The 18,967-nt window shown below is 41.7% G+C and overlaps 1 non-coding gene across 1 annotated transcript; it reads left to right on the forward strand.

The window, feature by feature from the left end:
- The first annotated feature begins 3,050 nt into the window (after positions 1–3,050).
- Positions 3,051–3,179, forward strand: LOC121135730. The gene has a single exon (XR_005872838.1). It is a non-coding gene; the product is annotated as a small nucleolar RNA SNORA24 (small nucleolar RNA).
- The last annotated feature ends 15,788 nt before the right edge of the window (positions 3,180–18,967 follow it).

Here is an 18,967-nt window from a genome sequence, read left to right on the forward strand (position 1 = left end):
TCCAGACGAAGGAGAGGCCCATGCTTATTCAGGGATTGGTTTCTGCAGTTGCAGAACATGTAGAACTATTATTTAAAGTGGAATATGCAGTTGTACATGGGCACTTAGACAGAAATAAAAAAACCTAAATCCACAATAATTCTTGAAATATTGAGGTCATCTGCTCTAACTCGAGGTGGCTTCAAAATCTGATGTCTCTCCTGGAGGCAAAGATTGCTTGTCTCCTCCTTCCTTCCTCCTCATCTTTCTTCCCCTTATATCTATATCGTATCCATCCAGGTAGCTTAAGCACTCTGGCTTCTTAACCTTTTCTGCATTTGTGCTGTCATCTTGATGCTGTGGTTAAAGAACCAATACTGTGTGTTTGGTACAGAAAAACAATCTCCTCATTTGCATAAATTCCTTTTTTTTTTGTTTTTTTGAGACAGGGTTTCTCTGTGGCTTTGGAGGCTGTCCTGGAACTCACTCTGTAGACCAGGCTAGCCTCGAACACACAGAGATCCACCTGCCTCTGCCTCCCGAGTGCTGGGATTAAAGGCATGCGCCACCAACGCCCGGTTTATATGGATTCTTAATGTAGGAGCTTTCAGAAATAATGGGCAGGGGAGGAGAACCTTTTGTTTTTTTTCCTCCCTCCCATGTGACTGATTCTTGCTTGTGGTTTTAGGGGACCAGTGAGTACCATGCTTGATTTTTCTTCCCAACCTTGTAAGTAGTTGAGAAATGAGAAAATAGACAAAGATCAGCCTGCCTTCAATTTCCTCCTGAGAAAAGTGATCACAGATCTCTCTGTGGGTCTGTGGCCAAGTGGACATTTCCCACTTCACCTCTGAGTTATAGAAACACTGTCCTTGTTCCCAGCACAGACTCTCTGCTCAGAGAAAGAGGCTGCCTTGTGACAAAGGACCAGAGAGAGCACATCTGATCCTGCAAGCTGGCTGGTTCTGAATAAAAACTGAGAAAAGGGTAGAGACAAGCCAGCCTGGCTGCAGGGTGATAGACCAGCCAGCTCTACTGCTGCTCTGGGAAGCTGTAAGCTAGGGGTAGGCAAAAGCCCAGAGTATAGTTCTTGCGTCTCATAGAGAAATTTGCTTTCCTCCGCAGAAGTGTGAGAAAAGGGAGACCTGGTGTCCTCCCCAAACCTACAACATCATTTGAGGTTTTTAACTAAATGTTGTAAGGCAGGGAAGTCCTGCACTGTCTTTGACCTGAAATATGGTCAATAATTATTTTGATTTGTTGTCTCTGGAGATGTGGTTTTCAACTTCTGGAGGAATGAGTGGTTTTTGGTCAAGCATTCTTTGTAATAGTTAGAAAGCATACATGTTATAGTTCTGGCAGGAATAGACTTTTTTTAAAAATTTACTGAAGTTTTAATAGATTTTTAATTGGGGTTCAAATACAGACATTTGTACATGTTAGGCATAGGCTTTATTGTGGATCATTCCCCCTAGCTGGAAATATAAAGATTTTTGGTTACTTTTAAATTCCTATCAACATCATCCAGAAAATCCAAATCACAGAGCAGTTTGTTTAGTTGTGTCAGTCCTGAATCTGGAAGTGCTTTTCAATGACTTTATGGATATATTTTTATAATTTCTCTAGAGAGAAATAGATAGAAATTATTTTAAGAATTAAATGGCTGGAGATATAGCTCAGTTGGCAGAGTACTTGTCTAGCATGCATGAGGCACAGAGTTCAATCCCCAGCACTGCATAAAATGAACATTGTTAATGTACTGTGCATTCTTTCTGCCAGCCTGGTCCCTGAGCCACATCAGTCCTAAATGAACACCCAGGACACTATATTAATTATGAAGCTGTTGGCCATTTTCTATGGTTTCTTAATGGCTAGTTCTGACTTAATTATTAACCCATAATTACTAATATATATTTTCATAAGGACTCATCTTTCCAAGAATGCTGGACTTGTGCCCTCTCCTCCCAGGATCACATGGCGACTCTCTACTCTTGACTACATTTTCCAGAATCCCCCTTGACTCCTAGTCTCACCTATCTTGCTTTCCTATTGGCCAACAGTGCTTTATTTATCAATCAATAAGACAACATACACACAAAAGGACTTCCCCCACCAGGTTCACATGCTAATACTCGTGAGACAGAGGCAGGAAGAATAGGAGGTTGAATATTATCTTTGCCTATAAACCAAGTTTCTAGAACTAATGGTAGTAAGGACCAACCTACTAAACACAAAGGATGAATGAACAGGACCTGAAGCCAAGTGAATATCCTCATGTGTATTTCCCAAGGACCTGAGGTCCCTATGCATTAAGGACTTTTATCTGCTGACTTGCAGATGGCCTGTTTCACCCTGGTCCTCCACCACAGTAGAGTCAGCTTCTTATCATACAGCAAAGACCCTCAGCACACAAAATTCATGCTTGCAGATAGGTAAGTCCTGCCCTTAGTCTCTCCAGCGATGTCCACATTGAGCATTGCAGCACTTGTAGAAGGTGGTCATTGGCTCATCTGCAGAACGGGTCTGAAGCTGCATGAAGTAGGCACGGGGATGTTCACATTTTGGACATGGCTCTGCAGTGGAGTCCACATTCTCCCAGGCAGCTGCTCCACCAAGCACATCATCCACTTCTTTCAGCTTTGGATACTTTCGGTTTGTTACCTTGCGTGTGATATTATGCACGTAGGGGCAAGTGTTGCAGGCGAAGCGATAGCAACGAAGATGGTTCGAGGGCACATATATCTTTAAGATTTTGAAAATTTCAGAACTGACATTCCAGATTACTGTGGTATTTAAAATATGGTTCTAAATCTGAGCTTTTATTTCATCTATCAAGTGAGATTAACAATATTACTTTCCTGACCAAAGGATTATAGTGGGACTAAAACACATTAATCTTGGAAAATGGTTGACTTTGGGCCATGCATATAAGTAAATGCTCAGGAGGACTTGTCCACTAAGGAGTCCTTGCTTGAAAACTTCACTTTTGGCAGAAAGGGAAGTCCTTGTTCCCATGTCCTGGAAGTAGATATTTTCCCCTGTCCCTGACATCCTCAGTTGTTTCAAGATATTTCCGTGTGCCTTTGGGACCTTCATGCTGTGGCTGTCTTCCTTTCTGGCCAATGAAGAGCAGGTTCTTCTTTGTCTGCAGAGCTGTAACCATTTAATAGGTATTAGGTTCTTCTTTTTTTTTGAGTTTTTTCAAGACAGGGTTTCTCTGGGTAGCCCTGGCTGTCCTGGAACTCACGCTATAGACCAGGCTGGCCTTGAACTCAGAGATCCACCCACCGCTGCCTCCCAAATGCTGGGATTAAAGGCGTGTGCCGCCACTGCCCGACTTGGTATTGGATTCTAACTTGCCTAAGTAACGTTTTTCACTGTGACGAAGCTACAGGATGCCAGGTTGTTGGGCATGCTTCTCTAAACTATTGTGAAGACGTTTCAGTGCCTATAGCATAATGTATAGCTGCTTAGAGTATATCTACAACTACACACACACACACACACACATTAGTGTATAGCTGCCTGTAGAGTGTACAGTGCCTATATCAGTGTCTTGTCTCATTGGAATATTTTTTTAACGTTTTGTTTCATTTTGCTGTGTTTCTTCCCCTGTAAAATCAGAGAGGTTATAATTGTATTACTCCCCCCCCAAATTTCCTGGGAAATTCCTAAGATTGCTTTTAATGCTTAAATGTTCCAACTCAAGATGTTCCTGTGAGGTTTTCTTTATTCTAAGTTATGGGTTTGCCAAGAATTTGAGGTCAGACTGGGCTGTATAGTGAAACAAAACCAAACCAAACCCAAAGCAAAACAGAACAATAATATAATACTATAGGGAGACAAAACAGTCTTTACTTGTTAAAGATATATTTGTTTGGTTTCTACAGTTAAATTGTGGTTACCTTAATTACATTGTACCTCCAAAGGTGCCTCACATCTGTACATATACATTTTTCAATATGTATCCATGTGAAGATACTTTTTGAAGGCAGGGTTTAAATGACTTCAGCAGACCCAAGATAAATGGTAATTACGTATTTATTAGGGAAGCACTTACACAGATAAGAGTAAATACCCACTGTAGTCTTCCTGCTCCAGAAGATGCAGTCTCTGCCCTTCTGACGCTCTCGACCTCAAATTTGTAACTATATGCATACATATGTAAATCTCTAAATCAGAGGTAGAACTGTATAGTGTAACATGATAAAAATATTCTAAATTGTGTCAATATACAAAATATCTTAAGTATATGTAGAAGCATACATACATAGAATATGATAAAGATAGTTTTATATTTGTGTGCAAAAGCATCGTAAACAGAAAGAAGAACCTACAATTTTGAAATAATATACAAATTATCCAAGACAGGAATACAAAACTAATTTTACATTAGTTTCAATACACAAGAATCTATAAAAATGTAAGTTGTCTGTAGCTAATAGTTGCTAAAATAGTTCACAAGAAGATATATTAATCTACCTATATTCCATCCCATCCATACCCCTTATACTTTTCTAAGAGAAATTCCTGAGTCTGAATGTCATTTTCCATTCACAACCCTTCACAACTTAAAACCAACCCTTAGCAGGTGATAATTACCCATTTTCTAGGAAAAAAAACCCAAAACACCATCTAAGCCAATTGTAGGGAAAGGGGGCATTGTATTCTTAGAATTACTTCTAGCTGTCATGGGTGAAGGTGGAAGCTATGGGGATCCTGTAGGGAAAAACAAACAAAAACAAAACCAAAAACAAAAATAAAGCAATGGTTAAGTCTCAGGAGGACTAGCTGTAACATTTGTAGCTGGTCTCTGAGTGGCAGGTGATGCTTGTCTGAAGTTTTTATCTGAAGCTCTGGCCAGAGTGTTATAAGGGTACACCATCTCAGCTAGCTAATCTGGATTTGTCTAGAGCAGTTTTAGTCCCAAACCAATCCTTGAGTGGTGTTTACTAGTTCAAAGACATCAAGTTGAATCAAGTGGAATCAATGTTGTGGGGGCCCCTTCTTCTTTCTGGAGACTAAAGATTTCTGTTATAAATTTTATTGTTCACTGTGAAAGACTTAAATGTCAACACGGGAAGTTCAAGTTTTATAGGTATGCATACTGGGAAAGGTATCAATAAGGAAGAAAATAAGTATGAGGAAAATTAGGATTTTTTTTGAGAGATAACAGTTTTGACAATAATAGTCCTTAGATTTTTGTTTTCTTCTGTCTCACACCAGTTGGCTCTTCTGATATGAGACAGAAACTCTGAATATTTCTTGTAACAACATGCTTGGATTCAGAGAAGGAGAGTTCCAGTCGAACTCCAAGGCCAGCTTTGATTTTTACATGAATTGGGACTTCTACTGTACTGGGAAGTAAGGAGATATAGGTGTTCAGGTAGAGAGACTTTACCTTGTATAGATATTGGTACCACATGTCAGATCTTCTTTGTTTGATGATTCTTTCTGGATAGATATCCTTTCTTCTTTAGGCATCTACACGTCCCATGTCTTTTGGCTTCTTTGTTTGATGATTCTTTCTGGATAGATATTCTTTCTTCTTTGGGCATCTCCACGTCCTATGTCTTTTGGCTTCTTGAAGATGGGTATTTTCTGTTTTCCTGCAAAAGCAAGAACAGAACCCGGCTCTGACCTTTGTGAGGTTTCCTTACAACTTGTGGGATTTACCTTGGTGGATGACCTATCATTTCTCCTCATCAAGAGGTTTCTCCTGTTCAAATTGAATCTTGATTAGCTTTGACGGTATTCATAGCTTTTATTCTTCTGTAGATTCAAAAGTGAAACCCCTTCCCCAATGTAGCACATATCCTGGTTTTCATTCTGAGGTCAACACATCCTTGAAGTGCACCCAGTGATTTATCTTGGAAGTTTTTTTTTTTTCTATTGTCCAATGTCTTTCCACTGCTGTTTTTCCTTTCTCATTAGCATTAAGAAACTTCAAGGTTATTAAAACATTATGCAGTCTGTTTTTTGGGGGTCTTGCTTCCCCCTGACTGTTTAAGGTGCAATTAGATCTCTCAACAGCTGCTTGTCCTGTAGAATTGTGTGGTATACCTGTAATATGCTTTATGTTAAAATATTTAAAAAACTGTTTCAATGTACTGGAGACAACCCCAGTAGGAGGAAAAGGGTCTTAAGAGCAGACAAAAGTAAGCAGTACCCCTGTTCCCACTGTTAGGAATCCCACAAAAACCTCAACCTAAACTACCACAGTATGCATGTGTGCAGAGGACCTAATGCAGACCCAAGCAGGGTCCCTGATTGCCACTTCAGTCTCTGGGATCCCAGCTTAGTTGCTTTTGTGGGCTGCGTTCTCTTGGTGTCCCCAACCCCTCTGGCTGCTATAATCCCTTCTTCCTCTCTTCCACTGCATGTTTACACTAACGTGTTTCAAACCAAGGTCTTGCTTTGTAATTAAAAAGGTTTTGAGTTCATCAAGAAGCTGGAGAATGTGTTTTAAAACTCTTCCTCTGGGCAACCATCTCACTTCAGTGTGAAACAGCAGAGCTTCGTTCTCAAATACAGCTCTCTGCACAGTTGAGAAAACAGTTGACTGTTTAAAGTACTTGCTTTTACAAAACTGGCAGAAGTTAAGATGCTTTTCACTACTTCTTGCCACCCTTGTGGCATCATCTTAGTTGACAGTATTTACGACGTGAGTTCTGATGACTTTTAGTGACTCATTCAGTACCTAACACTGAAATCTAGAGTGACATGCTACCACAGCCAGAACACCCTCTGTGTAAACACCACAGCCCCTTTCCCAAGAGATCTCGTGTTGTTTCAGAAACGAACCAACTATGTCAAAACACACCACATGCAGTAGTTGTTTCAAGAGGGTTGCACGAAGGAAACTCACCTTTAAAGCTGCCATTATTAATATGCCTTACATAAATTAGTAACTGAGAACAGTTTGCAATGTCTGTAGATTTATCCAGCTGGATACTAAACACTGGGGTGGAGCAGATTTAATCTGGATTATCTGATCAAGCAGCAGACATGCCATCTAATCTTCTGCGGACGGTGTTGTTAGGTAAGGAAATGCTCTCAATTGCACAACACAGTCCTCTCTGATCATAACGGGGGCACTCTCTGGTTACTGGCAACTGTAAATCCCCAGCAATGGTGTGAGGTTTCATACTCTGGTAAATCTCAGTGTCTCCAAACACAAACCTCCAGTGGCTGCTGCGTTTTATTTCTGGAACATGCCACCAGTGTCAAGTCTGGCTTTCTTGAGTCCCTCCGCTTTGCTTCTAAAATAATTGGTAGCCTTGCCATCCAAGGTCTTGTGTTTGCTATCAAAATGGCATTTAGTCTGCGTGGCTTCATGGATTTAGCTTATAGAACTTCACAACAAAACTTTACATTGTGGTTTCTCAGTTCCTGCAATTACTTAGGTAAAACCATACTTAAAAATCCTCACTATGTTTTCTTCTCTTAATTTCCGTCTCTACACAACCCATTGCCATAGATTAAAAAAAATGAAAATAACATGTTACAGTAGCTTTAATAATGAAAGATGATACATGGTGTAGTTCAGTCAGTACAGCTCATTAACGTTTCCCATGATCACCATTTTTTTTACATACCTGTTTCTATCACAAGGGGGCAGTGTTCACATCAACCACAGCTGTGTATAAAAAGACCAATCAGCGATCCCCCTCCATCTTCGGGGCTGCTCCCGGCTTCCAGAAGAGCCGCCCACACAGGAAAGAGATCAGCCCCTCCAAGATCCCAACCCCAGGGAGCCCAGCTTCAGGTGAGATTGGGTCTCCAGCGGGGACCGCCCGCCCATCACCCATCCCCCTCCATCTTCGGGGCCGCTCCCGGCTTCCAGAAGAGCCGCCCACACAGGAAAGAGATCAGCCCCTCCAAGACCTCAACCCCAGGGAGTCCAGCTTCAGGAAAGAGATCAGCCCCTCCAAGACCCCAACCCTAGCGAGTCCAGCTTCAGCATCCCCAGCTTCAGCTGCAGTAAGGAAGGAGACCAGTGGAGACGGAAAGACCCCACCAGCACCCACTGGAAGAAGAGATGGGAAGAAGACAGAATAAGAGATCACTCAGCAATAGAAACACCAACATGACCCCACCAGAATCCAGGGATCCAACACCAGCAAGACCCGAAAAGCACTACATAGATGAAGAAGAGGAGACAGACCTTAAAAATTATTTCATGAAGATGATGGAGACCCTCAAAGAAGAAACGAGGAAATCCCTTAAAGAAATAGAAGAAAAAACAAACAAAAAATCCATGAAATGGGGGAAAAATTCAAGAAATAAACAAATCTCTCAAAGAATCTAAAGAGCACCAAGAAAAAACAACCAAGAAAATTAAGGAAACAGCTCAAACAGTTGAAGGATTGAAAGCTGAAATAGAAACGATAAAGAAAACACAGAAGGAAGGGATGCTGGAAATAGAAAAGCTCAGTAAACGGTCTGGAACTACAGATGCAAGTATCACCAATAGAATACAAGAGATAGAAGAGAGAATCTCAGGTGTTGAAGACTCATTAGAGGATATAGAGTCGTCAACCAAAGAAAATCTCAAAACCAACAAATCCTTAACACAAAATATCCAGGAAATATGGGACACCGTGAAGAAGCCAAACCTGAGAATAATAGGTATAGAAGAAGGTGAAGAACTTCAACTTAAAGGTACAGAAAACATATTCAACAAAATCATAGAAGAAAACTTCCCTAACCTAAAGAAAGATATGCCTATGAAAGTACAAGAATCCTACAGAACACCAAATAGGCTTGACCAGAAAAAGAAGTCACCTCGCCATATAATAATCAAAACATCAAACCTACAGAGTAAAGAGAAAATATTAAGAGCAGCTAAAGAAAAAGGCCAAGTAACATACAAAGGCAGACCTATCCGAATTACACCTGACTTCTCAATGGAAACGATGAAAGCCAGAAGATCCTGGTCAGATGTCCTACAAACGCTAAGGGAACAAGGATGCCAGCCCAGACTACTATATCCAGCAAAGCTCTCAATTACCATAGATGGAGAAAACAAAATATTCCATGACAAAGCCAGATTTAAACAATATGTATCCATGAATCCAGCTCTACAGAAAATGCTAGAAGGAAAACCTAGAGCCAAGGAAGATAACTACATTCACAAAGACACAGGCAATATATAATCATACTTTACAAAACACCAAAAGAAAAAGGGAGGAGAAACTACACAAAATAACTTCACTAACAATAAATCAAGCGCAAACAAGGATCACCAATCAATGGTCATTAATATCCCTCATGTCAACGGCCTCAACTTGCCTATAAAAAGACACAGACTAGCAGAATGGATATGAAGACAGAATCCTTCCTTCTGCTGCATACAAGAAACACATCTCAACACCAAAGACAGATGTTATCTCAGAGTAAAGGGCTGGGAAAAGATCTTCCAATCAAACGGCCCCAAGAAACAAGCGGGCATAGCAATCCTAATATCTAACAAATTAGACTTCAAATTAAAATCAATCAAAAGAGATGAAGAAGGGCACTTCATATTCATCAAAGGAAAAATACATCAAGACGAAGTCTCGATTTTAAACATCTACGCCCCAAATACAAAGGCACCTACATTCGTGAAAGAAACATTACTAAAGCTCAAAATGCACATAAAATCTCACACACTAATAGTAGGAGACTTCAACACTCCGCTCTCACCGCTAGACAGGACCTCCAGACAGAAACTTAACAAAGAAACAAAAGAACTAATAGAAGTTACGACCCAACTGGGTTTAACAGACATCTATAGAACACTCCACCCAAATACAAAGGGATATACCTTCTTCTCGGCACCACATGGAACCTTCTCTAAAATTGACCACATAATAGGAAACACAGCAAATCTCCCCAGACACAAAAAAATTGGAATAACCCCCTGCATCTTATCAGACCACCATGCATTAACATTAGAATTCAACAATAACACAAATCGCAGAAACCCTACAAACTCATGGAGATTGAACAATGCACAATTGCACCATCCCTGGGTAAAGGAACAAATAAAAAAAAGAAATTAAAGACTTCCTCGATTTCAATGAGAATGAAGACACAACATACACAAACTTTGAAAGCAGTGCTGAGAGGAAAGTTCATAGCACTAAGTACCCACATGAAAAAACTGGAGAACAGTCATACTAGAGAATTAATAGCACAGCTGAATGTTCTAGAACAAAAAGAAGCAAACTCCCCCAGGAGGAGCAGACGCCAGGAAATAATCAAATTGAGGGCTGAAATCAATCAAGTAGAAACCAGGAAAACACTGAGAAGAATCAATGAAACAAAGAGTTGGTTCTTTGAGAAAATCAACAAAATAGACAAACCTCTGTCCAAACTAACCAAAAGACAGAGAGAGAACATGCTAATTAACAAAATCAGGGATGAAAAAGGGGACATAACAACGAACTCTGAGGAAATCAAGAGAATCATCAGGGCATACTTTGAAAATCTGTACTCCACAAAATTTGAAAATTTAAAGGAAATGGACAATTTCCTGGATAGATATCACTTGCCAAAACTAAATCAAGAACAGATAAATAATCTAAACAGACCTATAACCCCTAATGAAATAGAAGCAGTCATCAAAAGTCTCCCAAACAAAAAAAGCCCAGGCCCAGATGGCTTCAGTGCAGAATTCTACCAGAAATTCAAAGAAGAGCTCATTCCAATACTCGTCAAAGTATTCCACACAATAGAAGCAGGAGGCTCACTGCCAAACTCTTTCTACGAGGCTACAATTACCTTGATACCCAAGCCACACAAAGACACAACTAAGAAAGAGAACTATAGACCAATTTCCCTCATGAACATTGATGCAAAAATACTCAATAAAATACTCGCAAACCGGATTCAAGAACACATCAGAAAAATCATCCACCATGATCAAGTAGGCTTCATTCCAGGAATGCAGGGATGGTTCAACATTAGAAAATCTATCAATGTAATCCACCATATTAACAATCTGCGAAAGAAAAACCACATGATCGTCTCACTAGATGCTGAAAAAGCCTTTGACAAAATCCAGCACCCCTTCATGATAAAGGTCCTAGAGAGATCAGGGATAACAGGAACGTACCTGAATATAATAAAAGCAATATACAGTAAACCAACAGCTAACATCAAACTAAATGGAGAGAAACTCAAAGCAATTCCTCTAAAATCAGGAACAAGACAAGGCTGTCCACTCTCTCCATATCTCTTCAATATTGTACTTGAAGTTCTAGCTACAGCAATAAGACAACAAAAGGAGATAAAGGGGATACAAATAGGAAAAGAAGAAGTCAAACTTTCACTATTTGCAGATGATATGATAGTTTACATAAGTGACCCAAAAAACTCCGCAAGGTTACTCCTAGAGCTGATAAACACCTTCAGCAATGTGGCAGGATGCAAGGTAAACTCAAAAAAATCAGTGGCCCTATTATATACAGATGATGAAGTGACTGAGAAAGAAATCAGAGAAACATCACCTTTTACAATAGCCAAAAACAGCATCAAATATCTGGGGATAATGTTAACCAAGGAAGGGAAAGACCTGTATATCAAGAACTTTGTGTCTTTGAAGAAAGAAATCAAAGAAGATACCAGAAAATGGAAAGATCTCCCATGCTCTTGGATTGGTAGGATCAACATAATAAAAATGGCAATCTTGCCAAAAGCAGTCTATAGATTCAATGCAATCCCTATCAAAATTCAATCACAATTCTTCAAGGAACTGGAAAGAACATTAATCAACTTTATATGGATAAACAAAAGGCCCAGGATAGCCAAAACATCCCTATACAATAAAGGAACTTCAGGAGGCATCACCATACCTGACTTCAAGCTCTATTATAGAGCTATAGTCCTGAAAACAGCTTGGTATTGGCACAAAAATAGGCAGGTAGACCAATGGAACCGAATCGAAAGCCCTAATTTTAACCCACACACCTATGAACACCTGATTTTTGACAAAGAAGCTAAAATCGTACAGTGGAAAAAAGAAAGCATCTTCAACAAATGGTGCTGGCATAACTGGGTAGTGGTATGCAGAAGACTGCAGATAGATCCATGTTTATCGCCTTGTACAAAACTTAAGTCCAAATGGATCAAAGATCTCAACATACATCCAGCCACACTGAAACTTTTAGAAGAGAAAGTGGGAGATACTCTTCAACGAGTTGGTACAGGAGACCACTTCCTAAACATAACACCAGTGGCACAGGCACTGAGATCGACAATTAACAAATGGGACCTTCTGAAACTAAAAAGCTTCTGTAAGGCAAAGGACACAGTCAAAAAGACAAAAAGGCAGGCCACAGAATGGGAAAAGATATTCACTAACCCTACATCTGACAGAGGGCTACTCTCCAAAATTTACAAAGAACTCAAGAAACAAGTCTCCAAAACACCAAAGGATCCACTTGAAAGGTGGGGTACAGAGCTAAATAGAGAATTCTCAGTAGAGGAGGCTAAAATGGCCAAGAGACACTTAAGAAAGTGCTCAACATCCTTAGCCATCAGGGAAATGCAAATCAAAGCAACTCTGAGATACCATCTTACTCCTGTCAGAATGGCTAGAATCAAAAACACCGAAGACAATTTATGCTGGAGAGGATGTGGAGAGAGAGGAACACTCCTCCACTGCTGGTGGGAATGCCGACTCATACAGCCTCTTTGGAAATCAGTATGGAGATTCCTCAGGAAAATGGGAATTAATCTACCACTAGACCCAGCAATTCCACTCTTAGGCATTTATCCAAATGAGGCAGGTTCATACAACAAGGGCATCTGCTCCACTATGTTCATAGCAGCATTGTTTGTAATAGCCAGAACCTGGAAGCAACCTAGATGCCCCTCAACTGAAGAGTGGATAGAGAAAATGTGGTACATTTACACAATGGAGTATTACTCAGCAGAAAAAAACAATGGAATCTTGAAATTCGCAGGGAAATGGATAGCACTGGAAGAAACCATCCTGAGTGAGGTAACCCAGTCGCAAAAAGACAAACATGGTATGTACTCACTCATATATGGATTTTAGATATGGATCAGGATAGTGCCAGTCTGCACTTCCACAGATAGAGTCTGGGAAACAGGAAAGAACCTAAAAGATAGGCATATATGCATAGTACCCAAGAGAAGAGGATGGAGACAAGATCCTCTGAATGGATGGGGAACACGGCGAGGGGTGGGGGGGAGTGGGACCTGGGAAGAATAGAGGGGGTAAAGAGGAAGGGAGTTGGTCATGGGGGAACAGGAAGTTGAGGGGGTGGGGGTAGGATAGGGGGAAGAGGGAATCATAGGATCGAAGACAGATCAGGCACCAGAGTGACCTCGAGTGATCTAAAGGTATAACATCAATTGGCAAGCTAAGCAATAGTGGAGGGACCACCTCGAATGCCCATTCCTGATAATGAACTTGATGTCTATAAGCATCCGGGAGCCTTCATCCTGTGACTGATGGAAGCAGAGGCAAACACACAACTAATCACTGAACTGAACCCAAGGAACCCAGTGACAGAGAGAGAGGAGTGATGAGCAAATTGGCAAAGAATGGGCTGGCAAAACCAGCAGAGACAGCTGATCTGAACAGGGGAGTGCTCTTGGACCCCAGACCGACAGTGGGGAGGCCAGCATGGGACTGATCTGGAACCCCCAAATGTGAGTGTCAGCGAGAAGGCCTGGGCAACCTATGGGGCTCTGAGCTGTGGATCAGTGTCTATCCCTGGTATACAAACTGTCTTCATGTGCCTATAGCACAAAGAGAGATGCTCTCTCAGCCTGGACTCTTAGGGGAGTGCCTTGACCCTACCAAGAGTAAAATGACAGACTCTAGATATCCCCTATGTGGAAGGATTTGGCAATAGGGTGGGAGGGAGGGGGGAAAGGGAGTGCGGGAGGAGGGGAGGGAGAGGGAACTGGGATTGACATGTAAAACAAGCTATTTAAAATTAAAATAAAAAATGATAAAAAAATACCAATCAGCATCCAGACTAACTTCCCGTGGTACAGATACTTATTTTTGTGCTACTTGATGATCTTATAGTACGTGGTTTTACATTTAGCCAGTAATTATAGCTCATGAAGTGTTTTTATTTCTCTCCAATACTTCTGCTTCCAGCACAGCAGCTACTCTCTACACGTGTGGCTGGACTACGCATGTACATTATGGTGCCAGGCCTGTCGCATACACCGTATTTGTTGCGGGGTAGAAGCGGCGGGTTTGGCGCGATGATATCATCATGCTGGGTGCTCGTATATGGGGGTATCTGAATGTGGGCGGACCTGCCCGGAGACGGATAGAGGAGTGGTGCCTCTGTCCTTAAGACCAATGGAAATATCTGTTATCCCACGGTCTTAGGAGACCCCTGAGGGGTTGCGACCCACAGGTTGAGAACCACAGGTTGACTGCTTCCTAGACATGCCTTTTGTCAACAGCAGAAAGTATTTGTTAGGATTGTGACTTCTATTTGCTCCCATTTGCTTTCACGGAAAGACTGAGAAAGCAGGCAGAGATAGTAGCTGATGTTGATCAGAAAACTTAGTGTCATTACAATTTTACTACACTGGCTCATCAGTAAATATTACCTGTCTCCCCCCACCCCTCAGTGCTGGGGACTAAGCTGAGGACCTCTTATACATACATAGCGCTCTGCCACTGAGCTGCACCCTGGGACCCTTCAGGAAATATTTCTCATTATGACCTCTGTAGTTGAGTGGGCTGGAATAATCAGGTAAATGGATAATGAAGGCCACGTCTGCTGAACATCCACTAGGGGGCCACATTTGTCAATCTTCTGTGTTTCCTTACCTGCTGATCTTCAGCGCAAACTGGAAGGAAGCACTGTGATATTTTCTTTATACGATTTAAAACAGCACATGTAACCTTGATAGCGATTCCATCTCTAGTAAATAAAGCTGGTCCCTGTTCCCGCTGGTTTTGCTTTCTAGGTCATGATCACTTTAGAACCTGGGAAATACACTTGACGTGCACTTTTGGGGTTATGTCTTTGTGTGGCGTTGGGATTTGAACCCAGAGCCTCATTCCTGCTAAGCTGTGCCACGCGCCATGTCCCAGTCTGCCACTCTGCTCTGGATCGTAGTTGTTGCAGCCCATGCTTTCTTTTGAACTAGTTTTATAGAAGGGAGATTCATAAAATGAGTTCCAGTGTTAATCTCATAAAGACCTCCAACACTCAAGGTGATAAATGCAGCCATCACCTCCCAAGTTTCTTTATGCACTGTTTCCCTCAGTAGTACGAGAGAAAGGAAAACGCGTGCAGTCTTGTGTGCTTTAATAATGTGATAGACTAGAATATCCAACGTTCTAGAAGCATTTAGCTTGTCTTCCTCAAGATTTCATGCATTTCTGCATGATGCCACTGGCCCTTTAACCCTTGAAGGTGGTGGATTTCTTTCAAGATTTTTTCTTTTATCTTTTGTTTCTTGCAGTTATAGTTTCTTGGATTTATTGGTAGGTTTGTTCTGCGTTTGGGTTTACTGAGTCTGTGGGCTGGTTTTCTCCACCAGTGTAGCACAGCTGGTAGGTACTATCTCTCCGCCGTCTCTCTATGCTCTTCAGTTTTAATTTCCCGTGTTTTCTGTACTTGGTCTCCCCACACTTCACGCCACGTAGTTTCTTTTCATAACACGTTTTAAAACACGCTTATCTGTGTGCATGCAGGTGTACGAGCCAGCCTTCCTGCGGCGCAGCGCACACAATGGTGAATAGACATGTGACGTCAGAAGACAACCCTTGGGACCTGGGAATCAGTTATTTCCCTGCTGGTAATTTTTTATTCATGTGTAATTTGCAGTTAAATTTATTCATTGATGTCATCATTTGTCATGGCATTTTTCTGCTTTGGAAAATCTGTTTGGTGTTTCTCTTTGTTTTTGTTCCCCGGTAAAACGTCTGTGACGAGTGTCTGTGTTTGAGTTGATGAACATCTGTTTTACAGTTTGATATTTATTTATTTATTAGTGTTCTTTTTTATTCCTTTACAGTTTCCCTTCCCTCTGCTTCTCCCAGTTCCTCCCCACCTGGTTTCCCATCCAGATCTGCTCTCTTTCTGTTTCTCATTAGAAAAGAACAGGTTTCTAAGAGATAGCAACCAAACATGACATAATAAAATAAAACTAAAGCTGTCATGTTAAAGTTGGATAAGACAAGCCAACAAAAAGATAACAGCGCCCCACAAGAAGGCACAAGAATCAGAGACCCACTCGTTCACACATGCAGGCAGTCCATAAAAGTACCGACTGAAAGCTATGGTCTGTATGCAGAGGGCCTGGTGCAGACCCCCGGTTTTGCCACTTCAGTCTCTGTGAGCCCTGCTTAGCTGGTTCAGTGGACCATGGTCTCCTGGTGTCTCCCCCGCTACTTATACTTCCTCTTTCATGAGTTCCCTGAGCTCTGAGGAGAGGGATTTGATGGAGGCATCTCAGTTAGAGCTGTGTGTGCCTCTGTGTTATGCTTGGCTGTGAGTCTCTGTATCTGTTCCCATCTGATGCAGGAGGAGGCCTCTCTGATGATGGCCGAATAAGCTGCTGATCTATGAGTATGGAAGAATATCCTGAGGAGTCATTCAGTAGCATTTGGTTTTACCCTAGTCTCTGGGTTATCTAGACTCTGATTCTTGGTCACCTGAGCAGTATCAGGTATGCATGCCCTCTCACAGAGTGGGCCCTAAGTGAGATCAGACATTGGTTGGTGGCTTCCACAGGCTTATGTTACCATTGCCCTAGTACATCTTGCAGGTCCAAGGTTTTGTGGTTGGGTTTGTGTTTACTTTTCTCTTTTGATAGTCTTTCTGTGTCATAGACACTAGAACATGGGGGGTGTAGGCTCTGTGTAGGCACCAGCTTGACCTCTCTATGTTCAATGAGTTTTCTGGGTGCTGTCTTTAGCAACGAGGCCTGGGTTGTTTGAGGATTTCATTGGGACAGTTTTGGCTAAAAGCTCAACTGGATGAAGCCCAGTCCCAGTACTGGAAACTTTGTTTGGTGACAAGAAGGTAAGCTCCATCTCTCTCATTATTTGGAGACTTCATTAGGATCGCCTTCATATATTATGTGACGTTTCCACTACACTAGGTTTCCATACCACCCCTCAAATGCCCCTCAATTCTAGCTGTCTCTTTTCATTCACTCAATCCCATCTCCTCTCACCTTCACACCTGGCACTCCTATTCTTTTTCTCCCCCAGTTCCAGTCCATACATAAAATATTTTATATTTCTCTTTCCCAGGGAGTTCCATATCTCCATCCTAGTCCTTTCTTCTATGCTCAACCTCTCTGGGTCTATAAATTGTAGCTTGATTATAATTTATTTAATGACTAATATCCAGATATAAGCAAATACATACCACATTTATATTTCTGGGACTGGGTTACCTCATTTAGGATTTTTTTCTAGTTCCAGTCATTTGCCTACAAATTTCATGATGTCTTTTTTTTTAAACAGCTGAGTAATACTCCACTGTGTAGATGTACTACATTTTCTTTATCCATTCTTTGGTTGACGGACATCTAGGTTGTTTCTAATTTCTGACTAGGAATAAAGCTGCTATGAACATGATTGAGCAAGTGTTCTTGTGGTGGTATAGCTGTATCTTGAAGTAGATCAATTCCAAACTTTCTGAGGAACTGTTATATTGATTTCTGTAGTTCCTGTACTAGCAGTGGAAGAGTGTTTTCCTTACTCCACATCTTCACCAGCATGAGCTATCACTTGTGTTATTGATCTTAGCTATTTTGACAGGTGTAAGAAGGAATCTCAAAATACTTTTGATTTGCATTTTCCTGATGGCTAAGGATGTTGAACATTTCTTTAAGTGTTTCTCAGCCATTTGAGTTTCCTATACTGAGAATTCTCTGTTTATATCTGTACCCCACTTTTAAAATTTGGTTTTATGGTTTTTTGAAATCAGGTTTCTTGAGTTCCCTATATATTTGGATATTAGTCCTCTACTGCATGCGACATTGGTAAAAATCTCTTCCCATTCTGTAGGCTGTCATTTTGTGCTATTGACACAAACCTTTGCCTTACAGAAGGTTTTCATGAGGTCCCATTAACGAATTGTTAATCTTAGTGCTTGTGCTATTGGTATCCTGTTCAGGAAGTTGTCTCTGTGACAATGAATTCAAGGCTGCTCCCCACCTTCTCTTCTATCAGGGTCGGTGTATCTGATTTTATGTTGAGGCCTTTGATCCACTTGGACTTGAGTTTTGTGGAGGGTGGCAGATATGGATCTGTTTGACAGATTAGGGTGGGAGGGCAGACGGAAACAGAGAGCCGATCTGTTGCAGGCGGAGCAGGCAGGAAGTAACCCACACTAGACCAAACACCAGAGAGTCTAGTGAGATTTTGGCACCAGTGAAGAGAAAATAAAAAGGCAAAGTGGGCACCTTTCAGGGGGCCCTGGCAAGGTGTGCCACTAAGAGAACACACCACACACAACAGAGTTATTGGAGGAGAGCGAAAGAACAAAAGGCCACCCCAGAGAGGGCACATGAGAGAGGCAGGAAGACAGAGAGCACAGGGGGGAGATGACAGACAAGAGGAAGAAGGGGGTGCCAGCCATTCAGGTAGTTCAGGTGGGGTGGAGGGCTCAGGGTCAGTCCCGCAGTGAAAAGTCACCTGGAGTCATCACAACCCTGACCAACAAAACCTGGGCCACTGAGTATTGTCTCCAGAGGGACATAGGGACATAAGGGAACTCAGACCATTTGTTTTGGGCACACGGTCTGAGACAGCCCTAATTTGGATACATTTCACAGCAGGAACCCCAGCGGTGACTGAGAATCGGGTTTAGACCTGGCACTTCCTGTTTTGAAGCCTGTGCCAGAGATCAATGAGTAGGGCTAGGTGTTCCTAGTGACAGCCTGGTGTAGCCTCTTGGGAAGGGCCTCTTCAAAACCCAGGGGCACCATAGAACAGATAACTGTTTCTACTCCAGAATGGATTGGGTTGCCCTGG

This window comes from Mesocricetus auratus, unplaced genomic scaffold (assembly GCF_017639785.1).
Source record: "Mesocricetus auratus isolate SY011 unplaced genomic scaffold, BCM_Maur_2.0 Super-Scaffold_100041, whole genome shotgun sequence".
NCBI lineage: Eukaryota > Metazoa > Chordata > Mammalia > Rodentia > Cricetidae > Mesocricetus > Mesocricetus auratus.